Source organism: Schistocerca piceifrons, chromosome 3, assembly GCF_021461385.2.
Source record: "Schistocerca piceifrons isolate TAMUIC-IGC-003096 chromosome 3, iqSchPice1.1, whole genome shotgun sequence".
NCBI lineage: Eukaryota > Metazoa > Arthropoda > Insecta > Orthoptera > Acrididae > Schistocerca > Schistocerca piceifrons.
The window spans coordinates 326041390-326064008 of NC_060140.1; the positions used below are offsets into that span (position 1 = coordinate 326041390).

The 22619-nt window shown below is 42.2% G+C and overlaps 1 non-coding gene across 1 annotated transcript; it reads left to right on the forward strand.

Moving 5' to 3' along the window:
• The first annotated feature begins 17321 nt into the window (after positions 1-17321).
• Positions 17322-17394, forward strand: Trnaa-cgc. The gene has a single exon. It is a non-coding gene; the product is annotated as a tRNA-Ala (tRNA).
• Positions 17395-22619: the final 5225 nt, after the last annotated feature.

A 22619-nucleotide genomic window follows, 5' to 3' on the forward strand; every position in this document is an offset into this window, starting at 1 on the left:
CCACGTTGTAGGAGTCTGCAATGCTAAACCACCTTGCAAAAGCAATTTAGTCTCAAATGCCGTAACTGGGAAAAGGTCGACGAAAATTATTTTTAAAGGAAGCGGTTAATTGCAGAGTAATTTCACTATTACCCCTCAGCTACAGCTTGCTAACCAAAGCCCTATTAAGTCGGCTATAGCCTAAGATAGATCCACAAATTGGATAATACCACGGAGGGTTCAGAAAGGGAAGATAATGCAGTGAACGCATCTGGTGCCTGAGAGTTATATCAGCAACTAGGAAGTCCAGGAACGCTACAACAACATTTGTCGACTTCAAGAATGCATATGGTTTCACAGATAGGGAAACACTCTTCAACACAATGGAAGAAATGAAAGTGAACAACAAGGTCAAAAAGTTAATCCAAGAGTCTGCCGTTGTGGCCGAGTGGTTCTAGGTGCTTCAGTCTGGAACCGCGCGACCGCTACGGTCGCAGGTTCGATTCCTGCCTCGGGCATGGATGTGTGCGTTGTCCTTAGGTTAGTTAGGCTTAAGTAGTTCTAAGTTCTATGGGACTGATGACCTCAGATGTTAAGCCCCATAGTGCTCAGAGCCATTTGAACCATTTTTGTTAATCCAGGAAACAATAACAAATACTGTCAGCTACAAACTATGTTGGCACGCGCACCTGTTTGGCCGAAAAAGCGTTCTTCTACCTAAACCGCAAGTTGTAGCATTCGAGTAGAGGGACTAATAGACTCTTTCTCGATCTTTTCTGAGTTGCGTGGTTAGTGTCTCTCCGTTGTTTTCACCTGATGTAGTGTAAAGTGTCCGGAAGCTGTTTCTAGCTATATTCGTTTTCCCGAAGGTGTCTTGTCTTTAACTACGTTGAACGGCAGAACACGAAGACTGAGTGCTACCACCGCTACCGAAAAAAGGGTATGACGTTAGGTGTTAACGCTCATTAGAGGCGAAGCTCTAGCTTAGTTGCACGAGGACAGCGGTCCAAACAGGTCCATACCTTTTCGAAGAAATCATCCCATCACACACTGTAACCGATTTAGGACAAATTTCGGAAAGAAATTAAGATTAAAACGTCCCCTTAGAAAAATTAATGAATTACTGTGCTGATAAACCTCTTACATTATTTGATTTTCAAACAGCTGGGCAGAACTGAACGTACTCAGACATTTCTCACTTTACTTATTCTGATCATCACTAAACTGACACACAATATTTCTAGCGCAACGCAATCTGACTTTTAATAAACCCTACAAAAGAAAGGCCCTGCCTAACAATAACCTATACCTTTCATAAATCACTTACCTCACAAAAATCTTCGTTACTCAAACTACTGCAATACAGCGAGCGCCAATACTGCCACCTAAATAAAAGATTCTAACTACTGAAGTCACTAACTACCGACAGACATAGTTAGCAAATGAAAGATTTTGATAAAAAACAAACAGTGTATTTACATAAACAGCCTACTTACAAGATACAGAACAGGTATTTCAGCCCCGCTCCAATCCGAATATAAACAGGTTGTAGAATCCTGCGAAAGTTGCAGTAAAGTTAAAATTGAAAAAATAAAATCAATTGGTGCAGTAAAATAAGACTTGAAGTGAGCAGGAACTTCATATACAAGACAGAAAAAATTTTAGGCAGTAGAATCTATGACAGGATACTTCCTCTGGCAGAAAAACCCAACAAGGCCCGAAAAAAATTGGTCTGAAGAGTGAAAAAGAAGCCATTCTGAGAGAATAAAAGGAATATTGATAAAAGTTAAAACAAAAATCTGAAAATGCCCTTTTTAAAACGGGTTTTCGCGCTTTTACTACGTCCCTTCCTTGTCTGTTTGTCTGTTCGGTACAAATTTTGCAGTTAAAGTCAAACTGACTTCCCGATGGTCTAGAGGCTTGTAACTTTCTTCATAGCTCAAAACTAGATGACAATGCTTTCTTGTACGGTGTAAGACGGAGGGTGTCCAGTGCCCCACTGCTATTTCCCCCTTGCCCTGTTCCAGTCACCAATGTTCCTCAGCAAGAACGATTGCTAATAGGTCTTCGTGTGAGCTCGAATGTCTTTCATTTCTACCTTCAAGGTCTTTTCACGAGAAATATGTAGGATCAACCAATATACTGGCTGACACAGATGAAGTGAAACTGAAATAAAGTTGAGAAAGTTTAGAAAACCAGCAGTGGCGACAGACTGCAGACCGATTCTACTGCCTCCAACGCACAGCCTGCCTTTGTAAGACTGCAAGTATCTAATGAGGGTGATGGTAGACTATTAGAACTCACGCAGAGACATAGAGGTAGTCGTTCTCCATAGCTCCATTTTCAGTGGTGTACAGTATCCTCCGCCATGTAATATACAGTGGTATGTGGAGTATATATGTAGCTGTACGTAGATAATCCTATATTTGGACTTAGTAACATAGTTTGATGCCTAAAGGCGTTCTCTCAAGGGACGTGCAAATGTTAGTGGACAAGCATCTGGTGACGTTGCAGCGTGGAATTCCACATTCCAATTCACTGAGTAACATGAAAGAGAGACTCTTCCATATAAGGTGTTTGTCTAGCGGAGAGGGACGTGGCCAGGGAGATGCAGCATCGGTTTTAATTAACAAGCAGACCTTAGGAAGAATTTTAAGCAATTTTGGCCATTTTTCGAACGTGACTGTCTCAAGAAATATGTAAAGGTTTTTTTTTAAAAAAAAATTACCGCTACCGGTCACAAACTGTGTTGACTATTGTATTACTTATTTATTTAGCGACATGTTTCGAGGGATCCAACGCAAAGCTCATCTCCCTTGACATAGTAAATTTATATAGGAGCATACCCATCAAAGAATCCATACATATAATCAAAAATAATTTATTAAAAGGTCAGACTATGTCCACAGCTGAAGTAGTTGAATTAACAGAATTGCTAGAGCTTGTTCTTTCACACAATTATTTCACATTTAATGGTAAAATGCACAAACAAGATGTAGGACTAGCAATTGGAAGCCCTCTAAGTGGAATCATTGCAGAATTTTCATTAACCACCTTGAAAATAAACTTCTCAACAACAAAGTCATAATAACCCAGAAAATAGTACATTACTGCAGATATGTTGATGACTCATTCATTGTATACAATGGAACTGATGAAGAAATAGAAACTCTATTAAACAGATTCAATAATTTACACAACAACTTCCAGTTCACCATAGAACATGAGAAAGATAACAAACTTAATTTTCTAGAGATGGAAATAACTAACGCAGACCAAACCCTAAATATCAATGTATACAGAAAACCAACATACACAGATACAGTCATTAATAAATCTTCCACACATACCAGCTCACATAAACAAGTGCATTCAGATCCTTCTTAAACAGAGCACAGAAATTCCTACTTCATGCTGCCGACTATGAGACAGAAATGAACACTATAAAATACATTGCACATAATAATGGCTATCACGAACATGAAATAGATACACTATCACAATGCACAACTAAAAATAGCAAAAAACAATGTGACACAGCTTCCTCACATAACATCCAAAATCCCAAGTACATAGCATTACCATATTTAGGTGTTATATCAGACAAAATAGCCAAGCTGTTAAAAAGAAAAACAGACATCAGGATCACCTTTGCCACCAACAACAACTTAAAAAGGCAACTGAACTGATACATGACATCTCACATGTCACAGAGAAACTTAACAAAGCAGGCATTTATAAAATTGCATGCAGTCATTGCAACAAATATTACATTCGCCAAATGGGAAGAAATTTTAAACCAGCTTTAAAGAACTCATTGACTGTTTCAAACTTGGCAAACCGACTAAATCTGCTATAGCGAAACATATAAATGAAACAGGACACAGTGTTACAATAGACGACAATCTCAAAGTACTAAATAATTTAGAAAAGAGCTGGAAAATGGACATATTGGAAGAAATGGAAATATTCATCCATGGCCACATGGGGAATAACGAGACCCTGAATGAAGTGACAGACTTCAAAAATTCATATTTCTTTTCCAATTTCACTACAGTACTCCCAAATATGTAAAATAAATAGTTGATATAATGATGTGTACAATAATATTGTAACAGGTGCTCAATTTGCAATGTATTTCGTCAACCTACATCTGTAATACGATAACAAGACGTGCGGAAGACATGTAAACATCTGACACCACATAGATCGACAAATCGGTAGTCAAATCGAAACCAGCTGTATTTCGACCGCCATCTTGACCACTACACTGCAGATTTGTTTTTGTGATCGTGTTTCCAAGTTACTGCTATGTTAGTGACAATATGCGAACAGTGACCAACAAAGCCAAGAGAGGCACAGGAATGGAAACACCTCAGCGCATCACAACGAGACTGCCACGCCAGAAGGACAAAGTGAGTGACCTTTACAAAACATTTTCATGCCATCATCAGTCCAGCTTTCAAAGTGACATCGCCTCTTACTAAGATTTCTCTTCTTCCTCAGGATAACCACAAAGTTTACGAAAAGCCTGTATAATAACAGTTGTTTTTGCAATGCCATTTAGCCTGAAGATGAGGTATTCCCTCAAAACATGCCGCTAAATAAATAATACATTAGTTAACAAAGTTTGTGGCTGGTAGCGGTAACTTAAAAAAAAACTTTAATATAGAACCTAGAAAATACCATATTATGTTGATATGTGTATACTGTGGTTTTTATGTTATAATTGATGTGCTGTGATTGTAATTTACTTGAAAGCACCAGCACATTAAGGATATCTTGTTCACGTTGTTATTGGTACAATTTGTTATCATAAATTGGCGAGATCTACATGTCGACTGTTAGAGGCTTCTCATATTTGCTTTCGTATTATAACTTATGTAATATGAAAATACGCCATTCCATTACAGCACATTGATGATTTATCAATGGAGCGTCATTTTTGATTCAATTTGTTACTGGTAAATAGCACATAAGGAAATCTGTAATTATAGCCTTTATAGAGTTGTATACAGCGTCTGCCTCAACGTAAACACGAGTTTTACTTCGAAACTTTACCGTAATGGGTTCAGTATTGAACTATGAAACAAAAGGTAATAGCTGGGGATTCAGAAAAACCCTTAACAGTTGAGACTGAAAATAAAATTTTATTTGATAGTGCCGGCCGGGGTGGCCGAGCGGTACTAGGCGCTACAGTCTGAAACCGCCTCGGGCATGGATGTGTGTGATGTCCTTAGGTTAGTTAGGTTTAAGTAGTTCTAAGTGCTAGGGGACGGATGACCTCAGAAGTTAAGTCCCACAGTGCTCAGAGCCATTTGAACCATTTTTTTTATCTGATGTTTCTGCTTTTATCTACAAGCCTTTTTCAAATCGTAACGAAATACAGTGATTAGTCATCAACAGCCAAACGACAGGTCACGTAATAGTAATATGTGGGAACAGGATCGTCGGTTGCACACTCCAATTGAGTAATAATGTAAATTATCCCAAAATAACAGGTTGTCATATATAATGCACTCACACAGAATCAGTTTCCATATGAGGATACTGCAGTCACATTTGCTACGTTATGCTATTCTAAAGAAAGTCGGGAGCAGGGACTGTTTTGGACTACGCTTCTCGCATTACTTCAGAATAACGTAATGCAACTAATATTATCGCACTGTCCACATATCTAAACTGCCTGTTTCTTTCAGTGTCCATTACAGATGACAACGTGTTATTTTGCGGTAATTTACATCATTGTTCCATTGGATTGTAAAACAAACAATCCTGTTCACACAAATTACGGGGATGTGTCCCGCCGTTTGGCAGTTGCTAATCAGTGTATTTCGTTATGATCTAAAGATGACTTGTAGATAAGCTGAAACTAGCAGTCAAATACAGTTTTATTTGCAGTCTTGTCTATTACGGATTTTTATAAATCTACGACTTTAACACAACAGATCTCTTATCTCCAAATTCGGCCATAACACCTTCGTGTCCAGCTACCTCTGAATTTCTTTTACGTTTTCTGAAAGATCCTGGTAGTTTCTTATTATTTTAACAGAAGTGTGATCTGCAATACTCTATTTTATTTATTATGAGTAAGAGCACTATCCATCCAACATTGGTTGATTCCCTTGCAGTTCATTACAGTTTATACTTGAAATTTCCCCTTTATATGTAAAGAACGACTGTGCTGGTAAAGTTCTACATTATTTGATACTGAAACACCTGAGCAAAACTGAGCGTACTCAGACAGTTCGCTCTTTACTTATTCTGATCATCACTAAACTAACACACAATATTTTTAGCGCAACGCAATCTGACTTCCAATAATCCCTACAAAAGCATGGCCCTGATTAACGATAACCTATACCTTTCATGAATCACTTACCTCACAAAAATCATCGTTACTCGAACTAGCGCAATACAGCCAGCGCCAATATTGCCAGCTAAATAAAACATTCTAACTACTGAAGGCAGTAACTACTGATAGGCGTAGTTAGCAAATGAAAGATTTTGATAGAGAACAAGCAATGTATTTACCTTAATAGTGTTCGAAAGTCATTATATATATATATATATATATATATATATATATATATATATATATATATATCAGTTCATGATATTCAGTATTACAAATTTACTCTTTCTGGTGGACACACGTCCAGATCATTCGCTCTCAGAACTCCGCCATCTCTCTCCCCACATCCACCACTGCTGGCGGCTCACCTCCAACTGAGCAACGCTACGCCCCGTTAACAGCCAACTGCCCAACACTACAATAGCAAATTCCAACAATGCAAACCAGCCACAGACTGCACACAGTACAGTCAGTGATTTTCATATAGAGCGCTACGTGGCGTTACCAACATAAAAACTCAAGCAAGGAGGAGCAGGGCTTATACAGGGTGTCCCAGCTATCTTGTCCACCCAAAATATCTCTGGAACAATAACAGCTATTGGAAAACGACTTTCACCGGTATCAATGTAGGGCTGGGGCCCATGAATGTACATATTTGGAAACATTCTAAAACGAAAGCATATGTGTTTTTTAACACAAACTTACGTTTTTTTGAAATGGACCTCCTATATTTTTCTTCAGCAATCCATAGCATGACAAAGCACATACACAATGGCGTTGATTGCATCGCAATATTCCCATTACACCCCGAGATATTGAGACGCGAAGTTGACGCTTCAAACACCCGACATGCGCTGCTAGCGCACGTCCTGAGGCTCAGGCGTGAACCCCATGCTGCCCGTAATCACGATGTGATTGACATGCATAATCACACTTCCATACTTATCAAGAGGTGCGAAACGAATAATACGGTCTGCTGCCATCCTGCATTAACGTCGTACATTCCAGCAGGTATTTATCCCATAGGCTAGGGGTGATGCGGTTCTGTAACATATCTGTGTACCGCAACGTTAGTCACAAAGTTAACTTCGCTTATCGTTAATCCGTTACTAAAAAGGTAATGCCGTTCTACGTTAAAACTTTACTTTACTGTAGATCTAGCGCAAGTGACAGTTAATCATTCACTCGTAATAGTAAAATTCATGTTGATGGTTTTAGTGAAACGAGCAAGTGGACTAAAAGTTTTACCGTTGTTTAGGTAAAAATGTTTTGATTTGGGAAGTTCAGGTAGTACATAGAAGATAAATGTAAACATGTTTAACCAATTAGTTTTATTATCACATAATTATCAATGTTATGTTTATCTAATGCGTTAAATGACAAATTGTTGCAAACAAATGTTTCTTAACATCATTGGATAAATTGGCCCTTTGTAGAAACTTCCACTGTGATACCAGCACTACATACTAAACATAGCGTTCACATCTCATGCTCAAAGTGATGCCCATTGGCTTGCATACATAAGATCACTCTGCGGATGAAGGATGCCCTACTTCGTGCTACTGTTTCCTCTTTGATGGCTGTACAAGCATCAATAATGCGTTGCTTCATGTCCTCTGGTGTTGTTGGTTCATGTTGGTAAACAGCATCCTTCACTGCTCCCCAAAGAAAATAATCCAGCGGTGTAAGGTCCGGAGATCGGGCAGGCCACCTAACTGGGCCACCTCGTCCAATCCACCAACCAGGGAACTTACGGTTCAGAAGTCGTCGTGTTCGTAAGGCGTTATGTGCAGGGCATCCGTCATGCTGATACATGACCATTCTCCGGTTCAGAGGTACGGTGTCCAAGAGAACAGGAAGATTGTGTCGTATAAATCTGGAGTATTGTCTGCCATTTTGGATGCTATTTATAAATAAAGGTCCGATAATGGTATCTCCAATAATCCCACACCAAACATTAACTTTCCACGGACGTTGATGCTCTACCTGACGGAGCCATTTTGGATTGTCTGCGGACCAATAATGCATATTCCTCATATTGACAATTCCTTTGTTGGAGAATGATGCCTCGTCGGTAAAGAGAACATCTGCAAAAAATTTTGGATTAGTCAGAAGTTTTTGCTGAGCCCACCGACAAAATGTTACCCTATTGCGGAAGTCATTTCCATGAAGGTCCTGGTGTAAATGAACATGGTAAGGATGAAATTTATGACGTTTAAGAATACGCTCTGCACTTGATTTCGACACACCAACTTCACGTTCAATTTGACGTGTGCTGATTTGAGGATTCACAGCTACGGTAGCGAGCACAGCAACTTCAGCACGTTCATCTGTGCGTGTTCTAGGACGATGTCGAGGTCTTGGATTTAAGCTTCCCGTTTCACGTAGACGAGATGTGAGACGACCAAACATCCGGCGCGAAGGCGATGGCTTGTCAGGCAATCGTCTTCTGTACGGGCGTTCTGCCTGAACAGCATTTCGTCCACCTACAACAGGGTACAGTACAGGTATGTAGAGTAGGATAGAAAACAGACATATTAACTTAATAATCATAATGTTCGCTAACAGTACTATCAACAAACAAGCAATCGCATAACGTATTTCCCGTCAACGTACATTCTCCATAGATCAGCAGCATTTCTACCGTATCTTCATATGTGTACATTATACTGTACAGTATAAGTTCCACAACACAACGTTTATTCACAATGTGTACCACCTCCGTGCCGTCACTAGATTACTCTGCTGCACGACTACACTGGCAAGCGGTGTACTGCACGCCAAAGCAACAACAAATGGGATGCTCGGAGGGTGGTGGAGTACAGGAGTTTGCATGGGTCGCAAATCATAAACAAGGCGAAGTGGTAACTGTGGCAGTAGTGGGAACTACGTTGGACACTTGACTAGGTAAAAAATGGTTCAAATGGTTCTGAGCACTATGGGACTTAACATCCATGGTCATCAGTCCCCTAGAACTTAGAACTACTTAAACCTAACTAACCTAAGGACATCACACAACACCCAGTCATCACGTTGACTAGGTAGAGCCAGGCCCTGCGCGACAGGCACAATGGGTCATATAACGCATTAGATAAACCTTATTTTGGGTGTGCAGGATAAATAAGACAACCTGACGGGTGTACACCGATCGGTACTGGTTCATATTGTGTACGTAGATACGTAAAACGTGCAAGAGGGAAACCATTATGTGCTTATGAGAGTTGATGGCAGCAGACCGTATTATTCGTTTCGGACCTCTGGATAAGTATGGAGGTGTTATTACACATGTCAATCACATCGCGATTACGGGCAGCATGGGGTTCACGCCTGAGCCTCAGGACGTGCGCTAGCAGCACATGTCGGGTGTTTCAAGCGTCAACTTCGCGTCTCAATATCTCGGGATGTAATGGGAATATTGCGATGCAATCAACGCCATTGTGTATGTGCTTTGTCATGCTATGGATTGCTGAAGAAAAAATACAGGAGGTCCATTTAAAAAAACATAAGTTTGTGTTAAAAAACACATATGCTTTCGTTTTAGAATGTTTCCAAATATGTACATTCATGGGCCCAGTCCTACATTTATACCGGTGAAAGTCGTTTTCCAATAGCTGTTATTGTTCCAGAGATAGCTGGGACACCCTGTATAACAATAAAAATACGAATTATCGCAATAAACATTGTGCTGAAGTGTTATCCCAGGTGTTTGCCAAAGTGAAATGTATAAGGACGAACTTGTGACACTAATGAAATGCCAAACAAAATTTTATATACCTAAAATACGTACAATATGGAAAGCCTAAGAACAAGAGAGAGACCAAGGGAACTGGAGACAGGTCATTTGATGTACTTATTTTTCTATTAATCGTGTATTTTATAAAATAGTGATTTGTAGTACATTTTGTATGTCACTGTCAATTGCAGCCTATATAGTACTCCTCTACCAGCAATTTACTGTTGAAGTCATCGACGACACCAGAATCTGTTTCGCGATTTTCTCCACGATCCTTCGACTATCGCTAACAGGGTTGAAGGAGCCACTCTACGCGAGTCCATTTACGTGAAGTGTGATTTACGCCGATTCAGCTAACAATTACCGCTGGAAAGCTCTGTGGTCTGCGACGGTACCTAAGGGTTACTGCTGTCTAGATGCTCTTTTAAACAGCATCCCATGCGAGAAACCAGTTGCATCTTTACCTGCGGTTACCCATACTTTTAGGTACCTAAGCTATGCACAGCTCGGTTTAGAAAGAATAGATCGATGTAGTCATAGAGTCGAGTCATGCGCATCTGCTTTCATGCTCCACAGCTAATTAATTCGCTGCAGATAATAACCTGTAATTGTGATCCTGCAGTTTAATAGTCTATGCATTGGTTGAATTGCAATTAAATATACAGAAAAAATAAAATCTAAATGAAGAATTTAATAATAAGGGTTCTACTCTCATGTCTGTATTTGATGTAGACAACAGAGAATTATGTTAAATATTGTTTATTCAAGGAAGGACATCTGAAATAAATGGGAAATGGTCCTACGATATTCAAGTAGAATAAGACAGAAAACACCCTTACCAAACGCAGTACAGTTACGTTGAGAGCGTTGTAAGCGCTCTTTAGAGAATGGTTATACAGAAATGAATGTTAGATTAAATTCTGTAATACGAAATGACCCAAGAGCCAAAAAACGGTAGTAGAATTTCGAAGTATTAGTTAGTTAAAGTTTTACAAAGAGTAGATATTCGAAATAGAGTAATGCAAAGTAGTACAAAGGGAATCCCAGGAAGACATAACAGAGCTGCGTTTTCTTTTGAATGTAATAATTAAAACAATGTCAAGCACTGTTAGGTCTCCTGTGTTTTTGTTTTCAGCGGTGGCGAGTGTGTTCCCGGTTCTTCCGTGGTAGTCGGAATTTTGGGATTAGAAGCCTAATTAAATTGCTTTCTTAGAACTGGATTAGACATTGGAGTTATAAAGAATAGATTATTTTTGGATAAATTCAGAGACGGAGTCAATTAGAGGTAACTGAGTGTCGGACATTGATATGCAATTGAATGGTGATTGTACGTGTTAAACGGAACGCTATGATGGTATACTTACGAGTGTGAAGAGATTTATTGACAATACGGAAACTTTTATGTTAAATTAGGACTTTATTCGCTGTAACCGAATTATTAAAGAGTATTGGGACCGAAAATAATTTGAACCTTATCACATTAGTATCTTTGCCGCTCGTTGTCAAGGTGATTTCGCTAATAAACGAGAAGTGAAAAACAGTGCCCGTTAAAAGACTAAACTTGTGCTGAACAGACGTTGAAAGGCTTCGAATCCATAATTAATATCGTGTCGTGAGAATTGAGAAGCTTGGACATTGTAAGGCCCAGAGACACATTTATAATTTATCGGACATTAATGGCAAAAGACAGTTTCATGGGAAAGCATATGTTTGGTGATAGGTACACGAAGGAATGTAATACTGACTGACTTATCATACCGAAACAATACACACTAGGATCAACTCTCCTTTCCTTGATCCCCCAGTGCCGTCTCTCATTAACTTAAGAACTTAATTTTGTCAATAAAACAGAAATACACGAGGCATTCCCAGTGTTTACTAAATTCCATAATCAACTAGTACACAGACAATAAAATCTGTGAACATTCAAGGTTTACTGAAGGAAGCTGATAAACTTTTTTACAAACAGATTTAATAGGATTCAACGAATGCATACAGACTGCTAAAGTAACTAAATCAAATTACTCAGGGAAACAAATTAGTAAAATTAGACTGGAACTCAACTGATATCTTACTCCAGAGCAATAAAAAACTGTCTTTGGATCCGTCGTGGTTGAAAGTGTATGAAATATCTCTGGGAAAACGCGATCAGTTCTCAACTGCTAGTTCTCACGACTACATTCGCAACTTGATTCATTCAGTGATCTTTTATGCCCGACCCACATGGCAGGGAATGGTTCTTAACTAACCGGGACATTATATACACAAACTCACAAACTTTGAGATCAGCTCCGCTGCCGGGCGGGGCGGGGGGGGAGGGGGGGGGGGGGCGGGGCGAAAAGCGCTATCTGTGCATTCGCGACGAAGGCGAAGGTGGGGTGGGTGGGTGCGCGGCATAGCGTCACGAGAATGGAAGCAAAATTCCCAAACTAAACTGTAATCCAAGATACTCAAACACTAAGTCAATTACGTAACCACAAAACAACAAATAGTCTCCAGTTCAAAACCGTTCAGAGTTCAACCTGATGATACACTAATTAACACACATGAGATGACAAGTAGAAAATCATATTCTGTCTATCCTCGGTTCTGTAAGCCAAGCGGAATAGGGGAGTCCTACTCTGGAGCACATTCAGACCTCTCTAAGTATGAAAACCTCAAGAAATTACGGTATTGTAGCAGCCGTTCATTGCCCAGAATCTATCATTCACTCCATCAAAATCCATATGATACCATAGTCAGGTATGCCTTCTTCCAGAATAAACAGCCAAGTGTGCAGAATCGCTCCGTTGAGCTGTTCACTCGAAAAATCCCAGTCTCCCCTAGATTCCCGAACTATTCTGCTACTGTCTGCTTTTCCGTTGGCTGAAGACTGTCCCCACCATAAATACGTCATTCTTAAGTTCTACAGACACCATTACACTCAGCTTCACCCAGACCAAACTAGCATGTTACAACAATTGTGTCGCCTGCTAAGGTATGTGACTGACCACTTTTAAATTAGAACAGTTTTTTAATAGAACTTGCAATCACCATTTGAAAAAAGTTGTTGCCAGAATAGTAAATTTCTCATTTAATAAACATACAAGTATAGCAAAATATGGAGTATTCTCGCTGTAGTCATTTGCTGAGTAACTGTGGAGAGTAGGATCTTCTGACATACAGTTGCATAGTAAAAAAGGTATAACAGACGTCATCAGTCAATGTTTAAAATATATACGAGGGTCACACCAAAAGAAATGCACACAATTTTTGTAAAAATACAGTTTTCATTCTGCAAGTGTGAAAGTTTTACAGTGTGTAGATACATACTTCCCGCCTGTTTTCAAACTTAGTTCAACCTGTTCCCGTGAGTGGCGCCGTCACAGCATGTCTTCAAGATGGCTGCTACACTTGACGTTCGTCAGAAGCAACGTGCTGTCATAGAATTCCTGTGCTGTGAAAACGAGACAGTGGGGAACATCCACAGGAGGTTGAAAAAGGTGTACGGAGATGCTGCTGTCTATCGCAGTACAGTTAGTCGGTAGGCAAGCAGGTTACGTGATGAAAGCGGGCAAGGCAATATTGAGGATTGTCCTCGCAGCGACAGGCCTCGTACTGCACACACTCCAGACAATGTGTAGAGAGTTAACGAATTGGTGACTGCTGACAGACGCATCACACTGAACGAATTGTCACGCTACGTTGGGATAGGGGAAGGATATGTTTGCAGAATACTTGGCGTTAAAAAAGGTTTGTGCCAGGTGGGTTCCCAGGAGGTTGACAGTGGCTCACAAAGAAATAAGAAAAACGGTAAGCAGTGAACTTTTGGAACAGTACGAGAATGGTGGAGATGAATTTTTTGTAAGAATTGTGACATGGGATGAAACATGGCTCCATCATTTTTCACCAGAGACGAAGAGGCAATCAATGGAGTGGCATCACGCAAATTCACCAATGAAAAAAAATTCAAAACCACACTTTCTGCTGGAAAAGTTATGGCTACGGTGTTTTTCGATTCCGAAGGACTCTTGCTTGTGGACATCATGCCAAGTGGAGCCACTATTAATTCTGATGCGTATGTGACGACGCTGAAGAAACTTCAAGTTCGACTGCGTCGTGTTCGACCACATCGGCAAAAGCAGGATGTTTTGCTGTTGCACGACAGTGCACGGCCACATGTCAGTCAAAAAACCATGGAAGCGATCACAAAATTCGGATGAACAACACAAACACCCGCCTTACAGTCCTGACCTGGCTCCATGTGACTATCATCTCTTTGGGAAACTGAAAGACTCTCTTCGTGGAACAAGGTTTGAAGATGATGACTCCCTTGTGCACGCTGGCAAACAGTGGCTCCAACAGGATTGTCCAGAATTTTACAGTGCGGGTATAAAGGCGCTGGATCCAAGATGGCGTAAGGCAGTTGAGAGGGATGGAAATTGTTCCTAAAGAATGTATCTACACACTGTAAAACATTCAAACATGTAGAATAAAAGATGGATTTTTTTAAAAAAATTGGTATTTGGCTTTCAGGGATGATAGCTATCAGCTGAGATACAGTACGATGAAATCGCATGAAGCGTCTAAAAGTAGTTATTTCAGAGGTTCATTGTGAAAAAGTTTATTTGCTGTGAAATATTAACAACATCTGAAATATTAACATCCCGTAGTTTCAAAGATATTGAAATGCTGTTGTTTTGTTGCATGTGCTTTTTGAGAATGCAGATGTATTCAGATTTGGTTTTAAGCTTGACTGTGAATTACTATAGGTTCTGGAAGAGTTGTGTCAGTTTTTATGACACGTCCTGCACAAAGGCCATGTGAGCCATAGCCGGACAAATTCCCAGCCTTGAAGTTTACTCATTTCTGTAGACTTTTCGAGCCTATGTACCTGGACTCGCCCGTTTCGCTCGTCTAGTCGGACCTGTGGTGGCTCGCTCTGACACCTAGGGTTCAATAGCATTCAGCCGTACAACAATGTCACCTACAACAATGTCACCTCCCGTCATATTACTTCCCGGCGACCAAACCGCTCCCCTAAATACGCGTGGCGTTATAGATCGCAAATCACGATGAGATACACGTTCGTTGAGCCGTAGCAGGTCGTTCCAGAACGTGCAGCAAACCCGGCGGACACCACGTCTGACGAGTTTCACTGTGAGAAACACGTCTCGTGTGAGGACGGCTTAACGCTCCAGCTTGCGAAAATGAGGTTGTGAGCCGCGTCTGAATAGGAAGTGCACACAGCATTAGCGACCACTGGTGAAGCGGATCGGTGTGCCTCATGCTTTTACGCGTTTTCTTACAGCCGCTTAAGCAAATGCTGGAACTTTCCGCCAATTCCGTCTCAGAAACACAATGCCTAACATGAAATCACGCAGAAAGGTTCTTACACCTTTGACAGAAGATGTGTGCGTCTTTCACTCTTGTATTATGATAAAATATGCTGTAGAAACCAGAAAAATAAGTGCGATTAACGGTTATTAAGTCAAGAATGACTTACTTCTATCACTCACAGAGCCCAGATTAGTAATAACGTCAGGATAGAGGAAGGCGTTGTCAACTGTTATAACTTTTTTATGTTCGTGTCGACCAACTAGCATCAATTATCAGTTTCAGTTCCTCTCCTTTCTTTGTTATTTTTCCACTACTCGTTCATCCTCTACCCATGTTTTCTCCTTACTCCTCACCATGTTGTTCCTGACTTCTTATTTATTCTGCCTTCTAAGTTTAGAATATTTTTCTTAAAAATGTTTCTTTCTCTTATTTACGTTTCTTCAATGTCGTTTCTTTCTAATTCTTTCTTTATTTTTGTGATAAATGCTCTTGTGAACTTCATTTTCAAGTAAAAAAATTGTCAAATGGCTCTGACCACAATGGGACTTAACATCTGAGGTCATCAGTCCCCTACAACTTAGAACTACTTAAACCTAACTAACCTAAGGACATCACACACATCCATGCCCGAGGTAGGATTCGAACTTGCAACCGTAACGGTCGCGCGGTTCCAGACTGTAGCACCTAGAACCTCTCGGCTACCCCGGCCGGCTTTCAAGTAAAACTGGAATATTCGTTTCGCTTGCATCCTCATATAATAGGTAGAGATGTCCAAAGGAAACTGACATTCCATTTTTGGTTGCTTCCAAAATTATCTTTGTATTTTGATAGACTTCCTCATTACTTTTCCATTTCCAACCGTCTGTGGTTCGTATTGCACCCATTCTTTTTCTATTAACCCGTCTTTTTAGTAACTCTATTCAGCCCAGCTTGAAGTTCATAGTTAAGCATCCGTATGCATACAGACATTCCCGTCTTATCACTGTGGTGTAGTGTTTTAGTTTTCTTCTTTCTAGCAACGCATATCTTGTTGTAGGTATTTTTAATTGAACCACATGCCCTTTCGGTTTTATTAACTTTAACGTCTACTGCAGATCTGCCAAGTTCACTGTCTGCCCAAGCGTTGGTATCTCGTTGGAGTTTACCACAGGTTACCTCACGTACAGTTTGCGGAACTTATACTGTCACACACAACATGTAAGACCTTGTACCACCTCAAATATTTGCTTCCCAACTGATGCTCCTGATCGCAAAATATTCAGTTTAGGCAAACTGAACTTGAATAAAACCACAAACAGCTGTTACTTGACAATTTATCTACAACCGATTTCGCGGCGTTTAAGCAGCATCTTCAGGTGGTTAGTAATGTAACATACACTGAAGCGCCAGAGGAACTGATATAGGCATGCGTATTGAAAAACAGAGATACAGTATGTAAACAGACAGAATACGGTGCTGCGGACGGCAAAGCCTATGTCACACAAGTGTCTGGCGCAGTTGTTAGATCGGTTACAGCTGCTACAATGGCAGGTTATCAAGGTTTAAGTGAGTTTGAAAGTGGTGTCATAGTCGGCGCACGAGCGATGGGAATCAGCGTCTCCGAGGTAGCGATGAAGTGGGGATTTTCCCGTACGGCCAGTTCACGAGTATACAGTGAATATCAGGAATCCGGTAAAACATAAAATCTCAGACATCGCTGCGGCCGGAAAAATATCCTGCAAGAACAGGACCAACGACAACTGAAGAGAATCGTTCAACGTGACAGAAGTGCAACCCTTCCGCTAATTGCTGCAGATTTCAGTGATGGGCCATCAACAAGTGTCAGCGTGCGAACCATTCAACGAAACGTCATCAGTATGGGCTTTCGGAGCCGGAGGCCCACTCATGTGCCCTTGATCACTGCTCGACACAAAGATTTACACCTCACCTGCACCGAGCGAGGTGGCGCAGTGGTTAGCACACTGGACTCGCATTCGGGAGGACGACGGTTCAATCCCGTCTCCTGCCATCCTGATTTAGGTTTTCCGTGATTTCCCTAAATCGTTTCAGGCAAATGCCGGGATGGTTCCTTTGAAAGGGCACGGCCGATTTCCTTCCCAATCCTTCCCTAACCCGAGCTTGTGCTCCGTCTCTAATGACCTCGTTGTCGACGGGACGTTAAACACTAACCACCACCACCACCTCACCTGCGCCCGTCAACACCGACAATGGGCTGTTCACGGTTGGAAACATTTTCTCTGGTCGGACGAGACCCGTTTCAAACTGTATCGAGCGGATGGACATGTGCGGGTATTGAGACAACCTCATGAATCCATGGACCCTAGATGTAAGCAGGGGACTGTTCAAGCTCTGTAACGGTGTGGAATGTGTGCAGTTGGAGTGATATGGAACCCCAATACGTCTAGATACGACTGTGACACATGCGTATGGATCCCGTCTGATCACCTGCACCCATTCACGTCCATTGTGCATTCCGACGGACTTGGGAATCCCAGCAGGACAATGCGACACCCCACACATCCAGAATTGCTACAGAGTGGCTCCAGGAACACTCTTCTGAGTTTAAACACTTTCGCTGGCACCAGACTCCCTAGACTCGAACATAATCTGAGATGCCTGTTCAGAAGACATCTCGACCCCTAGTACTGTTACGGATTTATGGACAACTCTGCAGGCTTGAAGGTGTCGATTCCCTCCAGCACTACTTCAGACATTAATCGAGCCCATGCCCCGTCGTGTTGCGTCACTTCTGCGTGCTCGCGGTGGCCCTACACGATATTAGGCAGGTGTACCAGTTTCTTTGGCTCTTCATTGTAGTAACGCCTTTCTTGTTGTAGATATTTTTAATTAAACGATATACCCCTTCAGTTTTATTAACTATTACATCTATTGCATATCTACCTAGTCCATTGTCTGCCCAGTCGCCTGTATCCACGGTGGAGCTTACCAAAGGCTACGGGACGTAAGGTTTGTGGCACGCGCACTGTTTCACTCATGTTAAATGAAGACCTCGTACTAGCTGAAATATTAATTTCCAATCAGTTGTTCCTGATGGCAAAATATTCATTTAGGTAAACTGTAGTTGTGTAAAACCGCAAATAGCTGTTAAGTAAGTAGTGTGCCGGCCGATGTGGCCGAGCGGTTGTAGGCGCTTCAGTCGGGAACCGCGCTGCTGCTACAGTCGCAGGTTCGAATCCTGCCTCGAGCATGGAAGTGTGTGATGTCCTTAGGTTACTTAGGTTTCAGTAGTTCTATGGGACTGCTGACCTCAGATATTAAGTCGCATAGTGCTCAGAGCCATCTGAATCATTTTTGTTAGTAGTGTCACAAAGTCCAACGCCATGAAGAGGGGAGGAAGTAGCCAGCAAATAATAACCGGCAGAGCACTGGAGCGATAGAGCAGGGGATGAGGCACCTGTAGTTGGTTATCGCGAGAGTAGAGCAGTAATTCTTGACTGTGGAACGGAGAGAAGTTTAACCTAACACGGGTCAAAGCGTGGCTGACGACCCTTTCGAAGACTGATTTGTTGGTGTAGCATTGCCATCAATATAAGTTTCCGACTAAATCTGCCGAGAAATACGTTGCGCAGTTTGTCTCACGCGCCGCACACCGATTGGAGCGCACGTATTCTGGATGCGGGCGCGTTTGGTACTGCGCACAACGCCACAATAGCTCCGCGGACGGGCGAAGGGAACGTTTCCCGTCGACGAGTATAATGTGGCAACTTACTGTGTGCCGGCGGGGCAGCGGCGCTGGATACGGAACATACTAAACAGGCAACGACCCGCCTCGGCCACGTTAGTTGTGGCCCATTACCGTGTAAAGCGGCGAGATTACGACGAGTGGAATTACCGGGGCTGCGGTGGTATTGCACAATTCCGTTTGCACAACAAAGAGGCGAGTAGCCGCGCAGAGGAGCACCGGAGGTGAACGAGCGCAGAGAGGGAGACTGGTGCGGAACAAAGCGAGGAATTCGCGGGCGCCGAGAGAACGCGGAAGGTGCGGCGCGGAAGGGCGCGGGCGTCTGTGGCGGAGCGGCCCGCCGGCCCCTGGCGCGGTGGCCGCTGGCCGCTGCTGCCTGCCTGCCGGCCGGCCGGGTTCAGCGGCCGCGGCGAGGGGTCAGCCGTCATAAGGCGCAGAGCTGTGGCCGCCCGGCCGGCCGGCGCTCGGCGCGGTCACGGCCACGGACACGCCGACCCACGGCCGCCTGTGACGAGGCCAGAGGCGCAGCGCCATCCAGGTCCCGCGAGCGTAGTTTTGCCATGTGCCCAGCCTTTTACGGTCGGCTCCGGCCAATATACAGGGTGGTCCATTGATGGTGACCGGGCCAAATACTGGGTGATCAAAAAGTCAGTATTAATTTGAAAACAAATCACGGAATAATGTAGATATAGAGGTACAAATTGACACACATCCTTGTCGTCTCCTGCCAAATATACAGGGTGGCTGACGACCCTTTCGAAGACTGATTTGTTGGTGTAGCATTGCGACCAATAAAAGTTACCGACTAAATCTGCCGAGAAATACGTTGCGCAGTTTGTCTCGCGCACCGCACACCGATTGGAGCCAAATACCGGGTGATCAAAAAGTCAGTATAAATTTGAAAACAATGAATCACAGAATTACGTAGATAGAGAGGTAAAAATTGACACACATCCTTGTCGTCGCCTGCCAAACATACAGGGTGGTCCATTCATGGTGACTGGGCCAAATGCCGGGTGATCAAAAGGTCAATATAAATATGAAAACAATAAATCACAGAATAATGTAGATAGAGAGGTAAAAATGACTCACATCCTTGTCGTCTCCTGCCAAATATGCAGGGTGGTCCATTGATGGTGACCGGGCCAAATACTGGGTGATCAAAAAGTCAGTATAAATTTGAAAACAATAAATCACAGAATAATGTAGATAGACATGTTTAAATTGACACACATCCTTGTCGTCTCCTGCCAAATATACAGGGTGGTCCATTGATGGTGACCGGGCCAAATACCGGGTGATCAAAAAGTCAGTATAAATTTGAAAACTGAATAAATCACGGAATAATGTAAATAGATAGGTACAAATTTACACACATCCTTAGAATGACATGGAGTTTTATTAGAACCAAAAAATACAAAAGTTCAAAAAATATCCGACAGATGGCGCTTCAACTGATCAGAATAGCAATAATTAGCATAACAAAGTAAGACAAATCAAAGATAATGTTCTTTACTGGAAATGCTCAATATGTCCACCATCATTCCTCAACAATAGCTGTAGCCGAGGAATAATGTTGTGAACAGCCACTGTAAGGCATGTCCGGAGTTATGGTGAGGCATTGGCGTCGGATGTTGTCTTTCAGCATCCCTAGAGATCTCGGTCGATCACGATACACTTGCGACTTCAGGTAACCCCAAAGCCAATAATCGCACGGACTGAGGTCTGGGGACCTGGGAGGCCAAGCATGACGAAAGTGGCGGCTGAGCACACGATCATCACCAAACGACGCGCGCAAGAGATCTTTCACGCGTCTAGCAATATATGGTGGAGTGCCATCCTGCATAAACATCGTACGATCCAGCAGGTATTTATCAGCCAGTCTGGGGATGATGCGATTCTGTAACACATCGGCGTACCTCTCACCCGTCACGGTAGTAGTTATTATGCTGTGCAGCGCCATCTGTTGGATATTTTTTGAATTTTTTTTTCTAATAAAACCCCATGTCATTCCAACCATGTGTGTCAATTTTTATCTCTCTATCTACATTATTCCGTGGTTTATTAAGTTTTCAAATTCATACTAACTTTTTAATCACCCGATATTTCACGAAATAAGCGTCAAACGAAGAAACTACAAAGAACGAAACTCGCTTAGCTTGAAGGGGGAAACCAGATGGCGATATGGTTCGCCCGCTAGATGACGCTGCGATAGGTCAAACGGATATCAACTGGGTTTTTTTAAAAATAGGAACCCCATTTTTATTACATATTCGTGTAGTACGTAAAGAAATATGAATGCTTTAGTTGTACCATTTTTTTCTCTTTGTGATAGATGGCGCTGTAATGGTCACAAACGAGTAAATACGTGGTATCACGTAAAATTCCACCAGTGCGGACGGTATTTGCTTCGTGATACGTTACCCGTGGACCGTTTACCAATTGCGGAAAAAGCCGATATCGTGTTGCTGTATGCCTATTGTGAGCAAAATCCCCAATGGACGTATGCTGTGTATGCTGCTCGGTATCCTGGATGACATCATCCAAGCGTCCGGATCGTTCGCCGGATAGTTACGTTATTTAAGGAAACAGGAAGTGTTCAGCCACATGTGAAACGTCAACCACGACCTACAACAAATGATGATGCCCAAGTAGGTGTTTCAGTTGCTGTCGCGGCTAATCCGCACATCAGTAGCAGACAAATTGCGCGAGATTCGAGAATCTCAAAAACGTCGCTGTTAAGAATGCTACATCAACATCGATTGCACCCGTACCATATCTCTGTGCACCAGGAATTGCATGGCGACGACTTTGAACGTCGTGTAAAGTTCTGCCATTGGGCACATGAGAAATTACGGGACGATGACAGATTTTTTGCACGCGTTCTATTTAGGGATGTAGCATTATTCACCAACAGCGGCAACGTAAACCAACATAATAAGCACTATTGGGCAACGGAAAATCCAAATGGCTGCGACAAGTGGAACATTCAGCGACCTTGGCGGATTAATGTATGGTGCGGCATTATGAGAGGAAGGGTAATTGGTCCCATTTTATCGATGGCAATCTAAATGGTGCAGTTTTTGCTGATTCCCTACGTAATGTTCTAACGATGTTACATCAAGATGTTTCACTGTATGACAGAATGGCGATGTACTTCCAACATGATGGATGTCCGGCACATAGCTCGCATGCGGTTGAAGCGGTATTAAATAGCATATTTCATGACAGGTGGATTGGTCGTCGAAGCACCATACCACGTACCGCACGTTCACCGGATCTGACGTCCCCGGATTTCTTTCTGTGGGGAAAGTTGAAGGATATTTGCTATCGTGATCCACCGACAACGCCTGACAACATGCGTCATCGCATTGTCAATGCATGTGCGAACAGTACGGAAGACGAACTACTCGCTGTTGAGAGGAATGTCGTTACACGTATTGCCAAATGCATAGAGGTTGACGGGCATCATTTTGAGCATCTATTGCATTACTGTGGTATTTACAGGTAATCACGCTGTAACAGCATGC